This window comes from Lepisosteus oculatus, chromosome 2 (genome assembly GCF_040954835.1).
Source record: "Lepisosteus oculatus isolate fLepOcu1 chromosome 2, fLepOcu1.hap2, whole genome shotgun sequence".
In the NCBI taxonomy this organism is placed as follows: domain Eukaryota; kingdom Metazoa; phylum Chordata; class Actinopteri; order Semionotiformes; family Lepisosteidae; genus Lepisosteus; species Lepisosteus oculatus.
Window position 1 is genome coordinate 1,105,555 of NC_090697.1, and position 8,948 is coordinate 1,114,502.

The window sequence follows — 8,948 nt, forward strand, 5'->3', positions numbered from 1 at the left end:
AGAAATGCAAAGATCTCAAACAGAACAAGAATGTCAATATTCTGAGGTTATTTGTGTCCTGTTTGCTCAGAACAGGGTTAATGTCTTTTGTTTGGAGTAGAGGAAAAGCAACAGCACACTCTCAGTTAAGCTTTAACAGACCTCAAGGCAAGCTTTCAAAACAGAGAGCAACAACCCTCTGGTTATATGACAAAATAATCATAGACTGACCCATCTAGCATCTCACACTTTACCCTTCTTTGCAGTTTCTTGACTTTCAAATTACATTGCTTACAGGCCCTTTATGTGACATTTCTTAAACTCAGTAAGCTAATCATAAGGACAGCTTGATTGCTAGAAGGTGAGAGGCATGGTAATAACCATTTTCTCTGCAGAAAACCCTGTACAGAGGTATAGTGGAAGGAGCAAAAATGGAGACTGCAGACATCCTATTTGCATACAAAATGTGTCTGGAGACTTATTAAAGGTATTTAACACAGCTGTGGACCATAATTATCTCAGGTCATTCTTTAGTAGGTTCAGAAAGAAAGTGCAATACTTGTCATGCAGAACTCCTCTTAGACTACATTTTCTGTGATGTAAGAAGGACATTTAATGACTGAGGGAAATATATCAAAATGTAAAATAAAAAAGCAATGCAAATTATTTCTCTGATTGCATGCATTTCCTTTTTTTCTCAACATTGTATTAGTAGTGAATTCTTTAAGTACAAACCCTGCTCTCTAAAGAACAAGAGAAGCAGACAAGTAAATTTACAGTGTCTAAAGGGGCTTCTTGATCTTTGTTTCATATCTTTGAAAGAATACAAATTGATTCAAAGTGATTCGAAGTGGTTAAGTACCCGACATCACCTTTTTCTCAGAGTCACCATGTTTTGATGGCTCCTGCCGGAGTGAGAACTTGAGGAGCGTCTCTCCGAAGATCAGCCCTGAAGATCCCTCACTTCTCCGCTCTTTCACGAAGCCCCAGCAGACAGCCTCTGCTCACACACACTCCAGAAACTCTCTCCTGGCATTTACTGGTTTACTGGAAGAGGATTGAGGAAGAGCCGCTGGGACACAAGGAAAAGAAAAACAAAGCAAACAAAATAAGAAGCGCATTCCGCAGCTAAAACTATTTTATTTATATTCCTCTCTATGAGTCTGTGAATCCATATCTGATATCTGTTGCTCTGGGAACTCTGTGTTTGTGTCTGTTTCAAAGAAAAAAGTAATGGAATCATGAATTGTGGACAGAAAAGGCAGACCTCAGGAAAGTGTAATACTGTTACTAGCACTATGGCTGGTAAAAACATTAAGCTGAACATGAAGGTTTTTACTGATCAGGTTATTTATTTAAAATAGTTCAGGTGGGTATGTTCGTCAGCATGCATAGGCTGCAAAGGAACAAGTAACAGGTTTATTCCATGCTGAAAAGAGAAGAAAGAAAAACACAACGTTTCGGCCGTGGAGCCTTCTTCAGGTGTGAGAAAAACAGAGCAGACTGCAAAGATTAAATACCACAGAAGAACAAAAGCTGGAAAAGTGGAGGAGGAGGGAGAGGGGAGAGGCAGGGAGGCCACTCAGGAAGTGCAAAGTGGAGAGGGGTGGAGAAAGGTGTGAAGTCAGAACCGGCATGAGAATAGAGGAGATTACACGAAAATAAGTCTGTCATTGAGAGAAAGGGGAAGGTGTGAACCTAGTGTCAGGAGGAGGTTCGTTTCTATTGTCTTTCTGCTATAGGAGTTGAGAAACCCTTAACTAATTACAGCTAATTGTCTCATGTTTGCCTTTAAGACTCTGGAAATGTACAGTACACTGTATATTTACAGTATACGAGAAAACAAGTGTGTTTGTGAAAATGCTTTGATCAGTGTTTCAGTGACAGAGCTTCATTATGCTGCATGTACTGAATACATCAAGCTGTCAGGTGCTCTTCTATGACCGTATCTCCAGCTTGACTGGGACTCCACTTACCCTGACTTCTGCAGAAGACTGCCGAGGGAACCTCACTGTTGACTTCACAGGTCATGGATTTCCTGTGGTTCCCATCGGCTTCTCTGTCCTTTACTACACTGGACCATGGAAATAACACAGTGCACCAGAGTTAATATTCCGTACAGCCCATGGGCCTGCGGAGTAATGGACGGTGGCAAAAGAGCTAACCACATACTGTACCAACACAACCCCTCCCACCTTGAAATGTAAACTACTTTATATGCAACTACTTTTTATATATCAGGATTTATATATTCAACATTTTTATTTAATTTTATGTAAAACTTTAGCATGGTCAAGCAACAGTAAAACCGGGGTGTTTACCTGAAAATCCTGGGACCTTCCTGGAATGTTGGGTCTGTGGTCTTCCTCCTCTCTCTCTGTCTCAGTAAATCACATTTTACTGTAGTAGCTGCAATTTCTTTCATTTGACCTGATACAGTGCAGCCTACATGATGAAATACAGAAAGCTAAAGTTTCTCTGGGCTTCCTCTAGAATTTAAAACAAAACCAAATGGATCATATAACTGTAGCAATGACCTGAAACTTTAAAAGCAAAAGCTTAAAAAACATCAGTCTTAAAGCTGCAGCCTGCTCAGATGTTTATGAACTGTATATTTGTCTATTACTATTTACATTATTCAAATCTACCAGATCTGCTGAACCATCATTTCTAAATTGCATTTCTGAGGGAAAGGTGAGATTTATTATATACATTTTAAACGGCCTGTCAGATACACTGTTTCTAATGGATTTTGTCCATTGTTATGCATTCCATTTCATGAATAAAAAGCTTCAGCTTTCACTATATTTGGTCTTTGTTTTCCTTTTCCATTCAAGTAACAGGAAACTCAATTGTAGCCATACTACATTTCAACAAACATGATCAAATCAAGCAGACCTCTCAAAACTGAAAAACTGAAAAATGATTTATTTCAAAGCAATCCATCATAATAGTATTTTACATAGGAATGAAATAATGCAGATCAGGCTGTCGGTCCTGGCTCTGGAAGGCTGGTATGTCGGCAAGTCTCCTTTGCAACTCAATTCACAATGAGCTATATCAGCCCCTTACTGTCTTAATTGCACACATTTAACAGCTTTTATATAAGCTCTTCAGGTGCTGCTGCCTTATAGAGAAAATCTGCATCATGCTAGCCTACTTTGGAAAACAGTTTGACATAGATGACACCGATGCTTTGAAAATAATAAAAGCAGCAGATGTTTATATACTGTACATGTGGGATTAAGATTGTCTCATTACCCTAACCACGTTTATCATTCCAATTGATTAAATTAGGGTTAAAATTTTATAAACTAAAACTAATAATTGAACTCATGCCCTTTCAGATAGCATAATGTTTGCAAACAAATTCCATTTTAAAAGTTAACAGCCACCAAGTACAATAAAGCGGTAAACCATCCTCTCATCATTACTGAGCTGCTTCTGTTGGTATAGGCTGTGACAAAGTGGAGCCTATCCTGGGAGCATAGTGTACAAGGCAGGTGAAAGCAACTGCTCTTCCTCTGCATGTGACCTCAGTCCATCACAGGGCCGTGGGGAAAGGGATACTTAGAATAGCCAATACCATGAAAGGGATAGTAGGGGTATCCAATCACCTGGATAACCCGGCCAGCATGTTTTTACAATCCCTGAGGGGGAATCGAGAGTGTGTGGTGAAACATCTGGAGAATGTGCAGACTCACTAGCAAAGCACCCTCTGCCAAAGGTAAACCTGTTCTTTTACAGTTCAGTTTGACCAAAAATATGTTGTCATTTGAGATTTATAATGTGAAAACAGCTTGGTCACATACAGTAAAAGGCAATGGGCTGTGGACTGAGCTGAAAACACATAAAATCAGCAAAAACAACAGAAATTCAACCTAAAACACCTACAGCAATCTAGTTTATTGGATTTTTGTTTCGCAGTCCAATAGACCTAGGAGTTGAACCTGAACTGTAATTACACTAAGTCAGCTCATTTCTCAATACATTTTGGAGTTAATAACTGTGCTTCAAGGGCTTTATACTTTTAAAATTTCAACCACAGATCCAAGACAGTGTACCTCAAGAATTACAAAATTTCTTATTGGTAGACCAGCTAGCAAATGATGTTTTCACTTATTGCTGATTTCGAAAATAGCATGAACAACAGAACAAGTTAATTTGCATTCATCACATTTTAACTAGTGACAATCTGAGCACTAGGCAATCAGCTTACAAAATAAAATACAATTTAGATGAGTTGACTAAATGAGGAGAGCTGGATCTGTCCTTCGCCTCCTACTATGTGTTCTGTACACCTACAGTAGTCCCTGGGCCCTCGCATCCATTCTGTTTACTGTATATTATTTTTACACTGATGACGCTCATTTGTCCTCCTTATTCCACTCTCTGATACCGAGGCTTCCTCCTCTGTCACTGCTTGCTTCATCGTTGTTTCTGTCAGCAAGGGCGTTAGGAGCACCTCGTTGGACCCGATGCGGCGCTGAGACTGTAGGTAGTAGCTAGTGATTGGCATCCAAACGTCAAACGCAAAAGGCAAAAGTCGTAGTTGAGGTAGAAGAGCGAGGTCGGGTATCACAAGAGTCAGGTCAAGGGTATCCAAATCCAAAAAGAGAGGCGAGACAAAGTCGAAGGAGGAGGAAACAAGGTCGGGGAGCCATAAATCAGGTCGAGAGTTGTAGTGCGCACCAGAGAAAGCCCAGGGTCATTCTCACTAGTGAGCAGGGACTGAGTGGAGTGAGAGGGTATGAATAAGGAGAAGCTTGAGGAGTGACAATTGATTATTAGTGTGCGGGTGTTGGCGGTGATAGGTGCTTGTAGGAATGCAGTTCGTGATAGTTTCCTCCTGGATGCGGAGTTACCACCTCGCCAACTCAACCTCGCTAATCTCCTTTTCTACCCATCCCTCGCTCTTCTCGGTTTCCATTCCTTTTGACTGCACTGCCTTCTCCCCCTCATCCTCTGCAGGGTGTCACTCCTGACTCCCACCTCTCCTCTTCCCAACATGTTTCTACTCTTGCCTGCTGCTTGCTAAGCAACATTCACAGAATGCAGACCCTCCTTAACAACAGTTCCCTTCAACTGCTTGTCCACACCCTGATTTGTTTCTCCAAGGCTTTACAGCTATCCTTCCACTGAAACAAATGAGTGTGTCAGTTAAGCCCTGGATCTTTGCTGAACAGATTTGTCTGGTTCTTGGAAACATCGGGAGGGTTTCAGCAATGAAGCACAAGAGAACTGAATGTTCTTTATTGTGCGTAGCCAAAACTTGAGATCTTCCTCTTCGGGTTGGCTCCAGCAGGTCTCGAGTGCAGTCAGGCCCCACCCAGTCCCCGGCAGCCGCTCACGCACGAAGGGCACAAGCAAACTGTAACAGGACTGCTCACAAATCCAGGGCACTTATCCAGTTGGCTTATATTGGCATTTTTACGGCTGCAGCTGGTCTTAATTAACCCCTCATTATCCAATTTCCCTGACACACCCTTTCCTTCAGTATTTAAACCCTCAGTTCACCCGGTAATATCGTTCGGTATTTGGATCTCTTCCGCCTCCTGAGCTCACCTCGCCCTTTCCTCTTAAAGTACCTTCTCTTCCTCGTCTGGACTCCCTCAACGTCGACTCTGGTTTTGATTCTTGGATTTCTCCCTCTTGCCTCGCCCCTGTAGGATTTTTTTGCCTCTCCTCTTCCCTACCACTGTACCTCGTCGCCGGCCTTGGGTACCTCAGCTAATGGACGTTGCCTGGAGACCCGCACAGGGTTCGTCAATTCCATGGTTCTCACAGGCATATAGTATAATGGTCCCCACCATCCTTACTGGGCACAATAAGGATACTGTCGCAAGAGCCCAGTGGCATATTGTGGGTATTCCCTCTTGAATATTGTTGCACAATTACCATAAGTCTGACATCACAAGAATTACAATGACATCATAAGAATTCTGACAGCACTAGAAATGAGTACAATCAGCCATTTTCTTTTCTGCAGCCAAACCAAGTGTACAGCTACTGATTGGATCTTGGAGAGTCAACACAAATTATGAACATACATTATTCAATAACAGAAGCAAAACAGCAAACTCAGCTTCATCGATTTTGTAATATTTATTTGAAAGTTTATTTTCGAGATAATGTACACAGTTTTGTTTTTACAATCCTCACTCAAAGTGTATTGGTGATTGACTTGGTTAATTTTGTTTTAATGTTTAAGTACTGTGAAGACACACAATATCTGATGACAGCTAACCAATATAGTTATTAAAAATGAGAATATGTCTGACCATTGCCTAATGACAATCTGATATAAAGCTTGAGAGATCTGCAATAAACAATAGGATGTGAATTTTATTATTTTGTTTTGAATTTGTGACAGAAAATTGTTTTAATTCGAGCAGTTACTTGAAAGGTTACCTTGAAGTAAGCACAAGCCCCAATGAGCTTCAAGACGAATAGAGCAATGAAAATTGAATTCTAGACTAAAGACTGTGAAGAAATACTGTAGATCCCACTGATTAATTCAGCAATGAGAGTGGTAAAACCAAAGATCAAATTTTCATAAGCAATGTCCAATGGCAGGGAAAGGAATATCTCAGATAATGAATCTACTGCATACCATTGCCTATTCTAAATAACCAAAGGTTTCATACAAACATGAAGGGTAACATCAGAATTTAAAGTTATAGTGCGGTATGAACCCAGTTTCTCTGTGGCTCTTGTTTTAACTTATTTGATTTAATTTGAGTTGGAAATAGTCTTGAATAGACAAGAATAGCATAGACCATTGTCATTTAAAAGTTCCTGAATTAGTTAAAAGTAATAAATTAAAAAACAAACTCTAAAGACTCATTATGTACAGTATAGATCTGGTTGCCCATCTGTGATAATATAATTTGTCGGTTTGCAACATTTCACATTTTACACTTGAAGGCAGAATTTTAAATGAGTATTAATAAGCATAACTTGAAAATATGCACAGATGAAATAAAATGATATTCAAGAACTATTGCATTATGCTTGTCTTGACTGTAGCAACAACATGTACGTGCTTGAAAGCCTTAAATAAATTAATTATTAACTAATACTTCTAATAAATTAGTTATTAAATTTATGTAATAAATGTACTAATTTTATAACTAAACTACTAATAATTCTTCATAAAAAAATCGAAAATGTTTGCATTCTTATATTATAGTCTTCTAAATGTACATTTTAAAAAAATGTATCATTCTTAATTACGTTTAATGAACAACAGTTAGAAGTAGGAATAACACTGAAATTGTGACAGTCGACATCCCTCCCCTAGAGGGCGCTCCACTACTCCCCTCATTAGTTCTGCATGATTGCTGGTATGTTCTCCAGCTGTGCCGTGTTTTGCCTCCCTCTATTTAATCCCAGTGCCTCCAGTTCTCAGGGCTCAGCATTGGGGTTCAGATGTCGTGAGGCTGCTGGACGCCTGATGGCACAGCCTTCTCCCCGATTTCGCCTGAACCGGGGGACCTCACCCCAGTCCCAGTCCCAGTCCCAGTCCCAGGACTGCCCGTGTTCCTGTTTCCCCTTCCCATGGATTTTAACCTCAAGCTATCGACTCAAGGTCTGTGCCCTGACCCTCCTCTGGACCTGTTCGGATTGGGACGCCTCTCTTTGTTCCCCTGTTCACGACCCATCACTGTTCTTGTGATGCACTATTAAATCCCTGTGTGTTTTCCCTGAACTACGTTTCCTGTTTCTGTAGCGGAGCTGGTTCGGACACAGTGATGTCATCGCCCTCACTGCGTGTAGCAGGGCCCTTAGCCGGCCGGGCTGGGGGAGGTCTCCTTTAGCTCACTCGGCTGGTTCCCTGTTGCGTTACGCCAGAGACCCGGGTTCGCGCCCCAGGTGTTGGGGGACGAACCGGTGGGGTGGAGTGGCGGAGGGCACAAGCCCGCGCGAAACTGCGACGGTAACATTACCTCCAGCTCTTACCACTTCGCATAGGGTCAAACATAACACCCGAGACGGCCTGCAGAGCCAATCCATAACAGAAATACTTTTTAGAAATATTATCAGCCCAAAAATAACATCTGTTTTACAACAAACTGAACAAAAAATCCCTGATATGAATCAACACAATGTCTTGTGTGAAAAGAAATTGAAAACGACTTGAATAACAGCTTCCAAAGCAAAGATATTTGAATGGAAGAGGAACATGATAAGCTATAAGGAAAGTAAAAGAACGTACTTGTACATCTGACTATAAGTAAAGAAACAAATTGTCAAATTCAAGGTAATAACAAAAATAATCCACGATTCTGATTTTTAAAGTATTGTAATGTCATTGAGTGTTGCCCGTAAAGATCTATTCTATACTTTAATGAGGTAGATCTATGACAAAAATAGTTCTCTTTAAAAAGGCCATTGATTCAGCACCTGTTATTATAAAAAGCTATTTTTAAACCTAACATAACCTTGAAATTCAGTCTAACTTACACTCACTTTTATTTTGCATGATTGGCTGATGTATAAGCCAATTACTGTAAAAGTACTGTCTAAGCATTCCTTAGGTTGAAAGGAGTATTCAAAGCATTATACAAATTAAATTATGTACAAAGCAATATGTGATGGCTGCCGACCAAGAAAAATGTCTTTTGTATAATGTGTAAGTGTACCCTTGAGAACACTTTGTGCTGCTTTTACACCGTGCTTCCTGACTGACAAATCTGGATTCTGACCAAAGCTTTAACCTGTATATTTGTACATAATAGATAAAGACTCTCCTGGACTGGTAACCTTATGAATTTGTCACTTTAATCTCATCCACATCCTTGCAACGGAAATGAGACATCAAGATAAATTTGAATTTATTGTCATAAAACTAATTTACGTGTATCTGTTAACAGACTCAGTGTGATGTTTCATTACTTTCCTATTTAGTAGTCAATAAAATGGAATGGATTTATTACATGATACTAACGAAAATGTTCAGAATATCC

General features: G+C 40.2%; 1 long non-coding RNA gene across 1 annotated transcript; it reads right to left on the bottom strand.

Moving 5' to 3' along the window:
- Nucleotides 1–963: 963 nt before the first annotated feature.
- On the bottom strand, nt 964–5,806 carry LOC107078752 (uncharacterized). The gene is made up of 4 exons (XR_001479719.2): nt 5,568–5,806; nt 2,301–2,424; nt 1,956–2,053; nt 964–1,051 (listed from the first exon to the last, which is right to left on the bottom strand). It is a non-coding gene; the product is annotated as an uncharacterized lncRNA (long non-coding RNA).
- Between the last annotated feature and the right edge of the window lie 3,142 nt (nt 5,807–8,948).